Genomic DNA, 17,191 nt, shown 5'->3' on the forward strand with positions numbered 1-17,191 from the left:
TGAATGGTAATTTAAGTTCAAAAGTAAGTGTAGAATCTGGGGTTAGACAGGGGTGCCCTATGTCCCCTGTTTTGTTTATTTGTGTAATTGAAGTGTTGATGTGTTTAGTAAGAAGAGATAAGGTAATGAGAGGTTTTCTGATTCCAGGGAGTGGGGGTAAATGTGTTAAAATTTTGGGTTATATGGATGATGTGGTGGTTGTGAGTGATTGTATGGCTGGGCTGAATAGAGTTAAATTATGGTTAGATTTCTTCTGTGGTGCATCTGCTTTTAAAGTGAATTGGGGTAAGTGTGTATTCAAGTGTTTTGGAGACAGGGGAGTAAGAATGGGAGGGGTGAGAAATGAAGTGGGTGCAGTGAAAGTGTTGGGGATTCAGTTTAATGATGATCTAAGAGGGAATGAGAGTTGGGATGAATGTGGCTTGAGAATTGAGAGGAAGTTAAATTTTTGGAGGCTTAGGGACCTGACTCTATCGGGGAAGGTATTGATAATAAAATCGGTTATTCTGTCAATTTTGGTCTTTGTGGCTTGTGTTTTTCCAACCGCTAGTAGGAAGATTAAGAAGTTAGAAAAAATGGTTTTTACCTTTTTTTGGGGAAGCCGAATGGAGAAACTGAAGCGTGAATTTGTGTATAAGTCTTGTGAGAATGGGGGTTTGGGTTTTCCACATGTTGAGGTTTTTCTTGGGCTTAATTATATTAAAATGGTGGTGGTTCTTTTGGGGAAAGGCAGTAAGAGCGCGTATATGGTTAGGTATATGGCTGGTTGGATGCTTTATGGGTTAGAGTGGGTTAAGAGAGATGCCACTGTGCCTGTTGCTTATGTATGTCCTGTATGGTATATTCTGATTGAAAAATTTATTAGGAAGCATGATTTGATTGCAGTTCCAATGGGTGAGTTTAAGAATAAGAAGGCTGTGTTAAAAAGGTTGTGTGTGAATGAGGTTGTGTGTAATATTGTGGGTTTGAGAGGACAGGATGTTGTGAATGTTTGGAAGAAGTTAAGTGTGACAGGTATGTCAAATAGGCAAAAAGACATAGTGTGGATGGCGATGCATGATATTTTGCCTGTTAGAGATGTGCAGAGGAGGAGGATGTTAGTTAGATTTGAGGTTTGTCCGAGGGTTGGGTGTGGTTCTTGTGAGACTGTAAGACATCTCTTTTGGGACTGTGATTATGCCTATGAGGTTTGGAGAAGAATGGGTGGTTTGTGTAAGGAATTGGCTGGGGTAAGTTTTATGGATTGGAAGGTTGCAATGTTTGCTATAGGTGCATGTAATAGGGCAAGTGATAGGGTATTATGGTTGATTATGGTGTGTATAATGGAGAGCTTGTGGGATGTGCGCAATTTAGGTATTTTCAAGCACAAGTGGGTACCAATTAATGATTGTGTGAGGATGATATTGTCGAGATTATATGTGGTTTATCGCTGGGATAGTCAGTGTGGTGGTGGCATAGACGCAGAGGGAGTTTGGAAATTTAAGAAATGGAGAAGGTTAGTGAAATACAGTTAATTGTTGTTTTCTATCTCTGTTTCAAATGTTGTCCCTTGTATTATTATGTTCCTTTTTTGATCGGAATAAAGTATTACCATGATGATGTATGACTAAGGCAACTTATGCCTTAAAGATGCAAAATGGTTCTTGCGTTGTACTGTTGCTTTAAGTTGAACTGAATGGTATTTAAAAAAAAAAAAAAAAAAAAAAAAAAAAAAAAAAATCTGTTCTTATCAGTTTAATATCTGATACGTCCCCTATCTGGGGACCATATATTAAATGGATTTTTAGAACAGGGAGATGGAAATAGAGCTTGCTCTGTCCACTCCACGCATTGACCTGGTATTGCAGTATTTCCAGGACCGGTGCACCCTTCCCTTATGTGTTGACTAAAATCAGATTCCAAAAGTGCTATTTGTGTTTGCTATTGTTTTTGTCTTTCTGATGGGATCTCCCCTTTTAATCCCATTATTTCAACACCTGTTGGACAATGCATTTGTACAGTCATGTGTGATAATGAGCTCATTTATTAAATGCAATTAATGAATACATTGCCACCTCTTGTTGTGTGTGTGTGTGTGTGTGTGTGTGTCTTCTGTGTTTCTGTGTTTCCGGCATTTCACATTGGAACAGCTCATTCACCTTCCTTGTCTTCTCTCCGCCCTCCCTCCTAGGTAAGTTAAAGAGCTGCACCTGAGCCAGCCACTGATTGATGCAGCACCACAGTCAAATAGTGGAGTGGAGTGGAGTAGGGGAACAGCAAACAGCCATTAAAGCAGCCAGCCGCCTACCCGCCACAATGGACCTACCTGTGTACACTAGATGGATGTGATGGAATGTACTGTCGTCCCTACATTTCAAGAAGAAGTAAGAATTGCAGTTGCAACAAACCCTTGCTTGCCTACAAAGAGAGCAGCAATTTGGATTTGTTACTTTGTTACCTGGAAGAATAACAAACTGTGCAAGGATGGAGGTTGTAGGAGCAAGGAGAAGTTGTCTGTAAAGTTGGTGGATGCTTATTTTCCATTTTGCAGTCCCTTGTCTCCCTCTTGTGGCCTCCTGGAGGCAAATAAATGTGCAAAAAAAAGACAGCCTGGCGGCCGGCTGTTGCAGTGTTGCCCTCTCAGGCAACACTGAGTGACTGACTGAGCCTCACCGTCTTATATAAAGTTCAGACGGAACTTTGCACGTGTCATAGTGGAGCCCTCAGGATTCCAGAGCCAGCTTTCTGACATCATAATGGGGCCTCAGAGATAGATAAAAGCCTGGGCCCAGGCAGTGTTGGTCAGTGCTGCTCAGCAGGCAGCACTGGACTGGATTAAAGCTGATACAAGGTGTGAAGGAACAAGGGGTGGCTGTGGGCATGCACTTGCTGCCGCTGCCAGTGTTTATCTGCATGGCAGGAGGGCATTTGGGCGTTGCCAGGAAGGCGTTTTTATGTAGATTCCTCCTCTTTCAGCACTGCATTGTGGTGCAAGCAAAAGAAGCAAATCCTGTGTAGCTTCCTCTCCGGCCTTTATTCACCTCCCTCCCGCTTAGTAGCTGTAAATGTGTGTGAGCCTGCAGGGCCCCATGGAATTGCCTAGGAGTAGGCTGAATCAATCGCTGCAAGGGGTGAACAGCAGTATGGGACAGGCTCGGGCAAGGCAAGGGCCGCTCGGGTTATCGCTTCTCGGCCTTTTGGCTAAGATCAAGTGTAGTACCTGCTCAAGCTGAGGTTAGTAATCATCCCTGCCGGTGGTACGTGGGCCATCGTAGGGGGATGACAGAACGCCGAGGTGAGGGCAGGGAACCACAACGGTCATCGCTCTGGTGTACGCATTTGGTTTAAAGGTACCATTTGTAGGTGACCAGGCGACCGCCGGATCGAGGTCATTAGGCCGGGTAGTTTGGAAGCCCGAGTTGCTATGTGCCCCAGGGCTGGTGACCCTGGGGTGCCCTAACTCACTGGGGGTGGGATCCCACTGAGTGAAGGCACACTTGCACGCACTCTCTTTCACGCTATATGAGCACACACCTTTATTCTCCCGGCCTTCTGGCTGGGAGATGAGGAATTTTTTATACCTGGCGGATGTCCAGGCTGTATCACAGCGCACATCCACTTATTTAATTTTGTTTTTCACTGTGTGTTTGTCACGTTTGTCACAAGGATTTTGGGATGCGGTGCCCTTTTGGGACCCTCCTGAGGTCTAGGGGGAAAATGTGTGGCCTTCTGGTTCCTTTTTCCCCTGCAACCCGGCCTCCCTTCTTCGGAGGGGAGGTGCAACTAGGATGCAGGCTCCTAGGTGGACACTGGGGTGGCAGCCCAGGTAGAAGCCTAGGAGTGTGTTTGGGTCTCCCTAAGCTTCGGCGAGGGGGGACCATCGATCCTTGATCCTCTAGGCCTATGGTTTGGAGGGTCAGGGAATGGTTATGCGGGGCCTCTCTCTTTTAAGAGAAGGGCTGCGATAGACCGCATCCTTGTGCACTTTTTGTGTGGCACCTCTGCACTTTTTATGCACTTGGGTGATAGAAAGCACGACTCGGGCTTTCAAAAAAAAAAAAAAATCTGTTCTTATCAGTTTAATATCTGATACGTCCCCTATCTGGGGACCATATATTAAATGGATTTTTAGAACAGGGAGATGGAAATAGAGCTTGCTCTGTCCACTCCACGCATTGACCTGGTATTGCAGTATTTCCAGGACCGGTGCACCCTTCCCTTATGTGTTGACTAAAATCAGATTCCAAAAGTGCTATTTGTGTTTGCTATTGTTTTTGTCTTTCTGATGGGATCTCCCCTTTTAATCCCATTATTTCAACACCTGTTGGACAATGCATTTGTACAGTCATGTGTGATAATGAGCTCATTTATTAAATGCAATTAATGAATACATTGCCACCTCTTGTTGTGTGTGTGTGTGTGTGTGTGTGTGTCTTCTGTGTTTCTGTGTTTCCGGCATTTCACATTGGAACAGCTCATTCACCTTCCTTGTCTTCTCTCCGCCCTCCCTCCTAGGTAAGTTAAAGAGCTGCACCTGAGCCAGCCACTGATTGATGCAGCACCACAGTCAAATAGTGGAGTGGAGTGGAGTAGGGGAACAGCAAACAGCCATTAAAGCAGCCAGCCGCCTACCCGCCACAATGGACCTACCTGTGTACACTAGATGGATGTGATGGAATGTACTGTCGTCCCTACATTTCAAGAAGAAGTAAGAATTGCAGTTGCAACAAACCCTTGCTTGCCTACAAAGAGAGCAGCAATTTGGATTTGTTACTTTGTTACCTGGAAGAATAACAAACTGTGCAAGGATGGAGGTTGTAGGAGCAAGGAGAAGTTGTCTGTAAAGTTGGTGGATGCTTATTTTCCATTTTGCAGTCCCTTGTCTCCCTCTTGTGGCCTCCTGGAGGCAAATAAATGTGCAAAAAAAAGACAGCCTGGCGGCCGGCTGTTGCAGTGTTGCCCTCTCAGGCAACACTGAGTGACTGACTGAGCCTCACCGTCTTATATAAAGTTCAGACGGAACTTTGCACGTGTCATAGTGGAGCCCTCAGGATTCCAGAGCCAGCTTTCTGACATCATAATGGGGCCTCAGAGATAGATAAAAGCCTGGGCCCAGGCAGTGTTGGTCAGTGCTGCTCAGCAGGCAGCACTGGACTGGATTAAAGCTGATACAAGGTGTGAAGGAACAAGGGGTGGCTGTGGGCATGCACTTGCTGCCGCTGCCAGTGTTTATCTGCATGGCAGGAGGGCATTTGGGCGTTGCCAGGAAGGCGTTTTTATGTAGATTCCTCCTCTTTCAGCACTGCATTGTGGTGCAAGCAAAAGAAGCAAATCCTGTGTAGCTTCCTCTCCGGCCTTTATTCACCTCCCTCCCGCTTAGTAGCTGTAAATGTGTGTGAGCCTGCAGGGCCCCATGGAATTGCCTAGGAGTAGGCTGAATCAATCGCTGCAAGGGGTGAACAGCAGTATGGGACAGGCTCGGGCAAGGCAAGGGCCGCTCGGGTTATCGCTTCTCGGCCTTTTGGCTAAGATCAGAGTTTATTGCTCTGGTCTTGGTCAGGGGGTGCGGGTTTTCCCTTGGGAGGAACCAGAGTGGTGATCGTTCTGTGATCGTGGATCGGCAGGTATAGTCAGCATGGATGCAGCAAGGACAACACCAGTGGAGAGAACCATTCGAATTAAGGTAGACCCAAGTGATTCTGGTAAGAACACCATTGAATTTGTTGGAAGGAAGCTGGTGGTCGACATGGCAGGTATCCCTCTTTATAAATTATTCTGTGTGCAAGAAAACAGAAAGCAAGGATTGTATGATGTGTCCTTTCAAGAAGAAAATGACTGTTTAAATTTCTATGAAGCCTTAAAAGTGAATGCTAACTGTGAGGTTTTGAAAAATGTCTCTTTTGTGCCTCTATTTGCTATGGGAGAGAGGGTACTATTTGTACATGTCTTCAACCCATTTACCCAGCTGGACTTAATCAAGAACTTTTTGAGTTTATATTGCACCAGTGTGAAAGGGGGAACCAAAATGACCAGCTCATTGAAAGTGTTCAATGGAACTTATAAATTTTTCGTCCAGTTTAAGCTGGACCCGGATTGTATTGGTGGAGTTAAGAGCCCTCCATTGTCCTTTTCCATTGCTGGCTATAGAGGATATTTGTATTATCAAAATATGCCAAAATTTTGCCGGTTCTGTCACCAGTTTGGTCACACTAAGGAGTGCTGCCCTGGGGTGAAGGTGTGCAGGAATTGTAAGATGGCTGGACATGAGGCAGGTGCATGTACGGAACCCCGATCGTGTGATTTGTGTGGTGAAGTGGGGCACCTGTATAGAGATTGCCCAGTGGGCAAGAAGAGAAAGGAGAAAGAGGAAAAGGAAAGAGAGGCACAGAGACAGAAGAATATCCAGAAGCAAGAGGAAGCCAATGAGAGGTTAAGGATAGAAAGGGAGGTGGAGGAGCAAAGGCAGAAAGAAATCCTTGATGCAATATTGGCTGAGGCTGAGCGAGATAGCACGCAGGTGCAGGCAATTGAGGAAACTTTCATTGAGGACATGCCAAGCCCTGTGGTAGAAGAATCTCAGAGGATATCAGAATGGTCTTCCTCTGGAGTGTTGAGTCCAGTGAGAGAAGTGGAGATGTCTTTTCGCCCACAGAGAGTGGGGAACTTTCCAAAAAAACAGAGAATTGAAGTGGTGGAGACGCAAAGTGTGGAGACGGCGAACGCCTTTCAGGCATTGTTTGAGCCGAACATGGAGTATGAGACTAGTGAAGAAAACTCTCCCGGGCCTTTAACCCGGAAAGTTTGAGGGTTCTGCTTTGTGTTTTTTCACCTTTTTCTGCCTAGGGCAGTTATAAAATGTCGTTTAAAATTTTGTCTTCCAATGTCCGGGTGTTTAAAAACCGGGCCAGGAGAGCAGCCATTTTGGAGGAATTGTCTTTCAGTGGAGCAGATTTAATTTGTGTGCAGGAGTGTGGGATAGAGTATATAGTTAAGCAGGAGGAGTGGGGTTTTGGTGCAGCAATATGGTCATGTTCTAGTCACAATAGAAATGATGGTGTGGGGGTTTTGGTTAGGAGTAGCAGGGTGGAGGTTTGTAGCTACACAGTGATTGAGGAGGGGCGGTGCCTGTTAGTGGTTATAAAAGTATGTGGTGTGAATGTGCGTGTAATTAATGTGTATGCGTCTGCAAAAAAGGAAGAGAGAGTGGAGTTGTTTGAGAGAATTAAACTGTTTTTGCCAGGTAGGGAACATATTGTGTGGGTGGGGGATTTTAACTGTGATACTAGAGGGGATTTGGATGTGTCTGGGAATGTGCTAAAGTCTGTACTCACTGATTTTGGATTGAGGGATGTAGTGCACCTGTGTGGTGTTAACCCTATAGTAGATACTTATTATGCGGATAGTGGGAGACACAGTAGTAGAATTGATATGATTTTTGTTTCTAAGGGGGTGATGGGTAAGGGATATATGCAAATGAAGGTAGGATATTCTGATCACGAGTGCATTAAGTGTGAGTTGGTCTGGGATGAGGATTGTGGGAGTGGGAGGGGTTTATGGAAATTGAATGTGAGTTTGTTGGATGATGAGAGTGTTTGTGGAAAATATGTGGATACATATAGGTTTTGGTGTGAGAAAAAAGGTGATTTTGTGGATATAATAACATGGTGGGATTGGGTTAAAGAAAGAACACGTGTGTTTTTTAGAAAGGTTGGTTATAGGAAAGCTGTGGAGAGAAGGAAGAGGTATGAATGTTATAATATAAGGTTGAATTTTCTCCAGAAGGTTAAAAAGAGAGGTTGGAGTGTGGATGAGGAGATTGATTGTGTGAAAAATGAGATGAGGGAATGGTTGTTAGAAAAAGGTAGAAAGATTATGTATCAGTCAAAATTAGATAAATTGGAAAAGGGGGAAAAATGTTCTAGGTATTTTTTCAAAAAAGTAGTGGGGAAAAAGGAGGATTTGGTGAGAGTGTATGATAAAAATGGAAGGGTGGTGAAAGGAAAAGCAGTGTTTCCTGTGGTTGAAAGTTTTTATAAAGAATTGTATGCAGTGAAAGAGATTGATAGGGACTTGGAGGCTGAAGTGGTGAGTATGATTGAAAATAGGGTGGAAGTAATTGAATATGCAAATTTGATGAGAAACATTGAGGAGGATGAAGTAAAGAGAGTGTTGGATAGTATGGCTGTGAATAAGACTCCAGGGGATGATGGGTTACCGATGGAATTTTACATAAAAATGTGGGACGTGATTAAGGATGATGTGGTGCAAGTTTATAAATTTATGTGGGAGAATGGTAGGATGGTTGAAAGTATGAAAAGTGGGGTGGTGGTTTTGATTTATAAGAAAGGGGATGTGAATGATGTTAAAAATTGGAGGCCGATTACTTTGTTGAATGTGGACTATAAGGTGTTTGCTAAGCTGATTGCAAATAGGATGAGAGATGTGATTGGTCAGGTGGTTGGGGAGGAGCAAGTGTGTGGAGTGCCGGGGAGGAGGATTAGTGAGAATTTGTGTTTGCTGAGAGATGTGATATGGGATAGCATGGAGAGGAAACAAGTATTGAATGTTCTGTCAATTGATTTTGAAAAGGCTTTTGATCGTTTGGCGCATGATTTTTTATTTAGAGTTTTGGTAAGAATGGGTTTTCCTAGTGACTTTGTGAATGTTGTAAGAGTGTTGTATAAGAATGTGTATAGTAAGATTCTCATTAATGGATGGGTTGGTGGTGAGATAAGTGTGGGTTCCGGTGTGAGGCAGGGGTGTCCCCTGTCTCCGATTGCCTTTATTTGTGCGATTGAGCCTTTATTACAGATGTTTCGGAAGGATAAATGTATGAGAGGTGTGAAGATTCCTGGTTGTGGTGGGAAAGAAGTAAAAGTATTAGCATACATGGATGATGTGTGTGTGATTTGTGAATCCGATGCTGCGGTAAGGCGTGCTAAATTGTTAGTTGCTTTGTTCTGTGGGGCATCTGCATTTAGAGTTAATTGGGATAAGAGTGAATGTAAGAGGTTTGGGAACATTGGGAGGAGAGAAGATTTAGGTGTAAAATGTGTGGAAGGAGCGATTCAGATTTTGGGGGTGAAATTTGATGAAAAATTGGATGGGAATGAAAGTTGGGAGGATGTTGGTAAAAAGATTATTAAGAAAATGAATTTCTGGCGTTTGAGAGAATTGTCTTTTGCTGGGAAGATTCTTGTGATTAAAAGTGTGATTTTACCAATTTTGTTGTATGTTGCTTTTGTCTTTCCGCCAGGGTCTATGATGCTGAGAAGATTGAATAGAGTGCTGATGGTATTTTTTTGGGGTTCTAAGATGGAGAGAGTGAAGAGAGAGACTGTGAGGAAAAGTGTAAAGAATGGGGGAATGGGGTTTCCTAATATTGAGGTATATTTGGGAGTGAATAGTGTGTTTGCAGTAAGAAGGATGATGGGAGGTGATTGGAAATTTGCATGTATGGTAAGATATCTGAGTGGGAGTGTGTTATGCAGATTAGGATGGATAGGGAGAGATTTAAGAGTGCCGTATGCACTTATATGTCCAAAGTGGTATCTGTATGTGGAAAAGTTTTTGAAAAGCTATGAGTTGTTGGGGAAGGGTGATGTGTTGAGAAATAAAAAAGAGATGTTGAGATGTATTGAAGGAAAAGAAGTGCAGTGTCCTATAAATATGGTGAGAAGGGCGAATGTAGGGAGAGTATGGAAGAGTTTGGAAACGGATGGGATAACAAATAGACAGAAAGAGATTGTATGGCAAAGTATGCATGGAGCGTTGCCTGTGAGAGAGTTTCAAAGATATCGTGGGATTGGGAGGAGTGAAGCATGTCCTAGAGTGGGGTGTGGAGGGTGTGAAAATATTTTACATTTATTCTGGAATTGTGATGTGGCTCAGGAGGTGTGGAAGGGTGTGAGTCCTTTGTGTAAAGAGGTGGTTGGGGTTAAAAAACTGTCGTTTGAGGTAATAATGTTTGGGTTGGGAATGTTAGATAGGAAAAAACAGAGGGTGTGGTGTATTATGTTAGCAATCATTAAAGAAGTTTTGTGGGATGTAAGGAATTTGTATGTCTTTAGAAGAAAGGAAGTGACGGTAGAAGGGTGTTTGAGGATGATTTTGGATAGAATGTATGTGGTATATTTGTCGGACAAGAAAAGGTTTGGGGAAGCAGATGCAGAGGGTATTTGGAAATTTTTGAAGTGGAGGTATGTAGTTAAAGTATAAATGGTGGGTGGAGTGAAGGGTTTAGACTAAAGTGATGGGATTGTATGCCTTTTTGTTTAATTGTAAATGTAAATAAATATGTTTAAAAAAGGAAAATAATTGACCCGATGATGAGCTTAAAGAAACGCACTAAATACAGAGTGTACGTTTGGTGAAAGTGTTTGAGGTGCAAAAAATATAATGAATTTATATTTTTACCTCTGAGGGTTAAAAAAAAAAAAAAAAAAAAAAAAAAAAATCTGTTCTTATCAGTCCTTGTAAGGATAGATAGCTCGGAGAACCACTGGGGGCTATAAACACTAGCTTAGCGATCCAAGAGCGTTCCAGACGAAGCCGGCGACGAACTGCGGAGAAGAACCACCGAAGACGACGATCCAGAAGGGAGAAGCCGCCATCGGGGAAGAAGCTCCGGGAGATCGCTGCCGGGAAGAAGGAGAACTGCGACAGAGACCTTCGGAGAAGAGCCGCTGCTGAAGGGGATCTTTGAAGAAGCTCGGCCGCAGAAGAAGCTCGACGAGGAACCGCTGCGGAAGAAATTTCGTGGAAGAACCTCGGCCAGCAAGGAGAAGATTTGCATAGCTCCGCCCCCTTCGGGAAAGAGCTATCGAAGATCCTCCCCAAGCGACAGGAACAGCTGGAAGAAGCCATGGCCTCAACCAGCAACCCTGCCACCCAGAAGAAGAAGGCTGATGGACCAGGTGAGCCGGCCCAGGCCAGGACATCTCCTCCTGAAGCCTCCTCAAGCGAACAGGCCACCAGGAAGCCGAACCAGGCTGCTCCAACCCTGGAGCCCTGGATGAAGCAGACGGTGGCCCTGAAGCTGAAGGAGGTGGACGGGAGAGTGCCGGACATGACGGAAGAAGTGTTCTGCCAGAAGATGCTCCTGGACCAGGGCTTCGCTAAGCCGGAGACCATCAGCATCCAGGCCTTCATGACCGGGATGTTCTTCGTGACCTTCGCTTCGATCAACATCTGCAGAAGGTACTGGGAGATGGTGAAAGCGGCGAGGCCTGAATCCCCTTTCTCTCGCTTTGTGGGCAACTGCCCTGTCCAAAGAGAGGAAAGGCGGGTGACGGTCTCAATGCGGAACCCACACACCCCCGGCAAAGACATCACCACGCTCCTGAAGCGGTTCTGCACAGTGGTGAGGGAACCCACCCACATCCTGAACGGACTCGGCTTCTGGACTGGCAAGTGGTCGGTAATCGTCCGACTGAACAAGGATTCGAGCGCGGAAGACGGCCTCCAGCACCTGCCCCAGTCATTCTCGCTGGGCAACTCCTACGGCCTCATCTACTACCCGGACATGCCGCAGATCTGCAGGAGATGCAGCAAGAAGGGTCATTCGGTGAAGGACTGCAAGGAGGACGCCTGCAAGAACTGCCGGGTAACAGGACACGAGACCAAAGACTGCCCGAAACGGACAATGTGCAACCTCTGCGGACAAGCAGCCCACTCTTACAAGGACTGCCCGAAGAGGGATCGATCCTGGGCAACTGTAGCAGCGAAAGCTCCAGCCAGAGGGAACCCCGCCCCAGCCAGAGCTCCAGCGGCACAGAAGACCGGGAAAAAGAAGGATGGTAAGAAGACGACAGTCCCTCCCCCCCCTCTCCCGGCCCTCCCTCGCCCTACCCTTCCCACCCTCCCTCGCCCGGCCCTCCCCACCCCCCCGTCCCCAACCCCTGTCACCCCCACTGAGGCTCTCACCTTCTCCTACCCACCCATCTCAGTGGTCCTGTCACCTGCACCTCTCCCAACCCAGCCTCCCTTCTCCCCAGCTCCAGCAGCACTAACATCTTCCCCTCCAGCTGCTGGAGTCCTCTCCCTGGAGGATTTTCCCCCTCTTGTCTCCTCAGGTGCCATCCAGAGGAAGAGAAAGGTGAGGGACAGCCCAGCTGCTGAGTCCTCAAAGAGACAAGTCGTGGAAATCTGCGAAGATTCCCTTGCGCAGCAGGAGGAAATGGAGCAGATGGTGGAGGAACTCGTGTCTGAACCTGAGGTCATCGACTTCACAACAGACATCCAGGTGGCTACAATCCTGGAACAATTTTTGTCAGAGGGCCTGCTGGATCTTCCGGACCCGCCAGGCTCCAGAGAGGAGGATCCGCCCGACCGGACTGGTAACTAAGGTGTATCGTTTGCACTAACCTTCTTTATTCTCCCCCATGGCTGCTAAACTTAACATCTTTAGCCTCAATGTGAGGAGTGTTAGAGATAGGACTAGATGTCAGATGGTGCTAACTTTTCTTTCCAAGCAGTCGAGTGATGTATTTATGCTGCAGGAATGTACTCTCCCCTCTTCCAGGTCATACCATCATCTGGCCAGGCAGTGGACCCATGGCCCGTCCTACTGGTCTGGTGGGGGCGACTGTAAGTCTGCAGGGGTTGCCATCCTGATTAGGGGAAGCGTATTTACTGTTGACTCTGTCCAGGAGCTCGTCTGCGGCCGCTTGTTGGTCGTAGACGGTTCCTGGGCGGGAGAGCCGATTAGGCTCATCAACGTGTACGCTCCCCCTATGAAGGCTGAGCGCCTGGAACTATTCCAGACCCTGCGGACCCAGCTCGCCACCACTAGGGCAGTGGTGATGGCCGGGGACTTCAACTGCCCCATCGAAGAGGATGGACGAAGTTCCGGCACTTCAATCAAGCTGGATGTCAGTTCCAAACTGCTTATCGAGATGGTAACCGAAGCATCCTTGCAGGACGTTGTGGGCTCCATGGGGATCGGCTCTGTGAACTATTCATGGAGCCGACCCGATGGCTCACTTCGTTCTCGGATTGACTTTGTGTTCACCTCCCGGGCAGTCAAGCAGCATGGGCACTCCATGGTCCCCTGCTTCTTCTCTGACCACAGGGCCATTCTCTTCCAGGGTGCCATCGGCCACGGTTTTCCTCCCGGCCCTGGCTCCTGGAAGCTGAATTGTGCCCTGCTGGAAAGAGAAGAGGTACTGGCGGAACTTAGAGACGCCTATATTGTTTGGAGGAATGATAAAGTTTTCTTTGACAAAACCTGTGACTGGTGGGAATATGTTAAAGTTGAATTTCGTTGTTTCTTTCAGGCAAAAAGTCGTCAACAGGCGTGTGAGAGGAAGAGAGACTTCAGAGAGATGCAGCGTCAGCTGCGATCCCTGCAAGACCTCCTTCAATGCGGCTGGGACGTCAGGAAGGAGCTGGAGGAAGCCAAAAAGGGCCTGAAAAGGCACTTTGAGGAGGAATCCAAGCGAATTGTCTTTCGTTCCAAGGTGGAGAACCTGGAGAAGGGTGAGAAATGTAACTCGTTCTTTTTCAGGAAACTCCATGCCGGCCACACGCCCCTGAAGGAACTCCGAGATGAGACCGGAAACATGCATTCTGGGAAGAAGGAGGTGATGGGAGTCGTCACAGACTACTACCGAAGCCTCTACTCCCGGAAAACCACTGACCCCGAAGCCGCCGATAAATTCCTGTCAGGTATCACTAATCATCTTGATCCTGCAGGTACGGAGGCTATGGACGTACCCCTGACGGTGGAGGAACTGCTCTCTGCCGCTAAATCCTTCAGACCCGGCAGGACCCCGGGCAGTGATGGTCTCCCAGCAGAGCTCTATGTAGCGCTGGGGGACTTGATCTGTCCGGACCTGCTGGAGCTCTATGAGGAGATGGTGGTGGAGGGTAGAATGCCACCGTCCTTGAGAGAAGGCATGATCACGATCTTGTATAAGCGGAAGGGGGAGAGATGTGACCTGAAAAACTGGCGTCCCATCTCTCTCCTGAACGTGGACTACAAGATCCTCGCCAAAGTATTGACCAACAGACTGAAGGTTGTCATCGGACAGATCATCGGATCGGACCAAACCTGCGGCATTCCTGGCCGTAGGGTGGCCGACAGTCTTGCCCTGGTGAGGGACACGGTGCATTACATGCAAAGCCGCCGTACACACGCGGCCCTGGTCAGTCTGGATCAGGAGAAGGCTTTTGACCGGGTCTCTCACGAATTCATGGGTAAGGCTCTGCGTAGGCTGCGGCTTGGCAGGTTGTTCTGTTTGTATGTTAACCTGATGTATTGCGACATTTACAGCTCGGTGCTGGTGAACGGCTGGAAGACTGACCCCTTTCCTGTATCGTCGGGGGTTAGACAAGGCTGTCCTCTTTCACCTCTCCTTTTTGTTTGTGTTATAGAGCTCTTCGCAGAGGCTATCCGGCAGAATGGAGAGATCAGAGGGATCACCGCACCAGGTCCAGGACACTTCGAGGTCAAATGCTCGCTGTACATGGACGACGTGACCGTCTTCTGCGCTGACCAGAGTTCGGTGACTGCACTCGTCCAGACCTGCGAGGAGTTCGGACGCGCTTCAGGGGCAAAAGTCAACTGCGGGAAGTCGGAAGCCATGCTCTTCGGAAAGTGGTACCTGCCTTCTCCTGCCTCCTTCCCGTTTACTATCAAGCCGGACTTCATCAAAATTCTGGGAGTCTGGTTCGGTAAGGAAGGTGCAGCCCTAAAGTCGTGGGAAGAACGCTTGGCCAAAGTCAACCAAAGGATCGGACTGTGGAGCCTCAGACAACTCACTATTGAGGGCAAAGCAATGGTCCTGCGTAACGAAGTCTTGCCTGTGCTACAATACACTGCACAGGCATGGCCCCCTCTTGCAACGGTCTCGAGGGCCATTACCAGGACTGTGTTTCGCTTCATCTGGGGCTCGAAAATGGACAGAGTAAAGCGGACTGTTATGTACAAGGAGCCCCGCAAAGGTGGGAAGGGTATACCCGACATTCCCACTCTGCTGCGTATCGCTTTTGTATGTGACTGTGTTCGTAGGACTCTGAGGACAGCAAACGGCTCTGCGGGCAAGGCCATGTCCCGCTACTTCCTCCTTCCCCTCTGGCGAGGTTTTGGCTGGGATAAGTGGGACAGCTCCTTCCCTTACAACTGGCACGCTCCCTGGTTCTACGGAGATGTCGTCCGGTTTGTGAGGGAGCATCAACTGGAGGGTCTTAAGCCCGACTTGTGGAAACCTAAGACGATCCACAAGCACATCAGAGCAAAGGACTCACTGGAGTTTGTTCCAGGGCTTCATGCCGACACGTTGGAGACTGTTTGGACTAACGTGTCATCTGGCAGGTTGACCAACGGGCACAAGGACATTTCATGGATGGCCATCCAGGGAGGACTGCCTCTTAGGTCATTCATGCATGCCCGCAACCTGTGCAAGACCCGGTACTGCCCCAGGTGCCCCTTCACGGAGGAAACATCTTTGCACATTTTCTGGCAGTGCCCCTTTGCACAGGGTCTGTTGAAAGCCTTGGAACACGAACTCAAGGACTCAGTTCCCAGGAACAGACTGTCGTACCGCTCGGTACTTTATGGACTATTTCCTGGGAATACCACGGATGGAGCAATCCAGGAAGCCTGGCGCCTTATGAACTGTTTTAAGGACGCTATATGGTTCGCCAGGAATCGTCTGATTTTGCGGAGAGAGAGTGTGTCCGTCCAGGACTGCCGCAGGCTGATCCACAGCCTGCTCAGAGACTATTCCACCTGGGACAGCCCGGACGTCGATGAGGAAGAGGACTGATACTCCCCTTCCCCCCACTCTCCCTTCTTGTGTGTTGTCTTTCAATAAAGCTTCGGGCCTGTGATTTCCCGCTTCCCTATCCCCTCCTACCCACTCCCCTATCCCATCACTTGTCTGTAATGCTTTGTTGTTTGGCTTTAGTGAATGCAAGAATGTTAGTGTAGCATGTGGTGTAATGTATAGCATAGGCTAGCCTGTACTGTGTATTATACTGTCATGTTATGTTTGACGACTGTTATTATTTATTATTTGCTGCTTCATGGCTCGCGCTGCGTCGCAGTAATGTTTGTATGATGACGATTGATTGTCAATAAAGCATTTTTCAATCAAAAAATCTGTTCTTATCAGTTTAATATCTGATACGTCCCCTATCTGGGGACCATATATTAAATGGATTTTTAGAACAGGGAGATGGAAATAGAGCTTGCTCTGTCCACTCCACGCATTGACCTGGTATTGCAGTATTTCCAGGACCGGTGCACCCTTCCCTTATGTGTTGACTAAAATCAGATTCCAAAAGTGCTATTTGTGTTTGCTATTGTTTTTGTCTTTCTGATGGGATCTCCCCTTTTAATCCCATTATTTCAACACCTGTTGGACAATGCATTTGTACAGTCATGTGTGATAATGAGCTCATTTATTAAATGCAATTAATGAATACATTGCCACCTCTTGTTGTGTGTGTGTGTGTGTGTGTGTGTGTCTTCTGTGTTTCTGTGTTTCCGGCATTTCACATTGGAACAGCTCATTCACCTTCCTTGTCTTCTCTCCGCCCTCCCTCCTAGGTAAGTTAAAGAGCTGCACCTGAGCCAGCCACTGATTGATGCAGCACCACAGTCAAATAGTGGAGTGGAGTGGAGTAGGGGAACAGCAAACAGCCATTAAAGCAGCCAGCCGCCTACCCGCCACAATGGACCTACCTGTGTACACTAGATGGATGTGATGGAATGTACTGTCGTCCCTACATTTCAAGAAGAAGTAAGAATTGCAGTTGCAACAAACCCTTGCTTGCCTACAAAGAGAGCAGCAATTTGGATTTGTTACTTTGTTACCTGGAAGAATAACAAACTGTGCAAGGATGGAGGTTGTAGGAGCAAGGAGAAGTTGTCTGTAAAGTTGGTGGATGCTTATTTTCCATTTTGCAGTCCCTTGTCTCCCTCTTGTGGCCTCCTGGAGGCAAATAAATGTGCAAAAAAAAGACAGCCTGGCGGCCGGCTGTTGCAGTGTTGCCCTCTCAGGCAACACTGAGTGACTGACTGAGCCTCACCGTCTTATATAAAGTTCAGACGGAACTTTGCACGTGTCATAGTGGAGCCCTCAGGATTCCAGAGCCAGCTTTCTGACATCATAATGGGGCCTCAGAGATAGATAAAAGCCTGGGCCCAGGCAGTGTTGGTCAGTGCTGCTCAGCAGGCAGCACTGGACTGGATTAAAGCTGATAC

At 47.2% G+C, this 17,191-nt stretch overlaps 1 non-coding gene and 3 pseudogenes across 1 annotated transcript; all 4 read left to right on the plus strand.

Moving 5' to 3' along the window:
• The first annotated feature begins 1,675 nt into the window (after nucleotides 1-1,675).
• On the plus strand, nucleotides 1,676-1,872 carry LOC142689167 (U2 spliceosomal RNA). The gene has a single exon (XR_012858153.1). It is a non-coding gene; the product is annotated as a U2 spliceosomal RNA (small nuclear RNA).
• A 1,288-nt stretch (nucleotides 1,873-3,160) lies between these two features.
• Nucleotides 3,161-3,230, plus strand: LOC142689261 (U2 spliceosomal RNA; annotated as a pseudogene).
• A 787-nt stretch (nucleotides 3,231-4,017) lies between these two features.
• Nucleotides 4,018-4,196, plus strand: LOC142689178 (U2 spliceosomal RNA; annotated as a pseudogene).
• An 11,865-nt stretch (nucleotides 4,197-16,061) lies between these two features.
• Nucleotides 16,062-16,236, plus strand: LOC142689094 (U2 spliceosomal RNA; annotated as a pseudogene).
• The last annotated feature ends 955 nt before the right edge of the window (nucleotides 16,237-17,191 follow it).

This window comes from Rhinoderma darwinii (genome assembly GCF_050947455.1).
Source record: "Rhinoderma darwinii isolate aRhiDar2 chromosome 5 unlocalized genomic scaffold, aRhiDar2.hap1 SUPER_5_unloc_28, whole genome shotgun sequence".
NCBI lineage: Eukaryota > Metazoa > Chordata > Amphibia > Anura > Rhinodermatidae > Rhinoderma > Rhinoderma darwinii.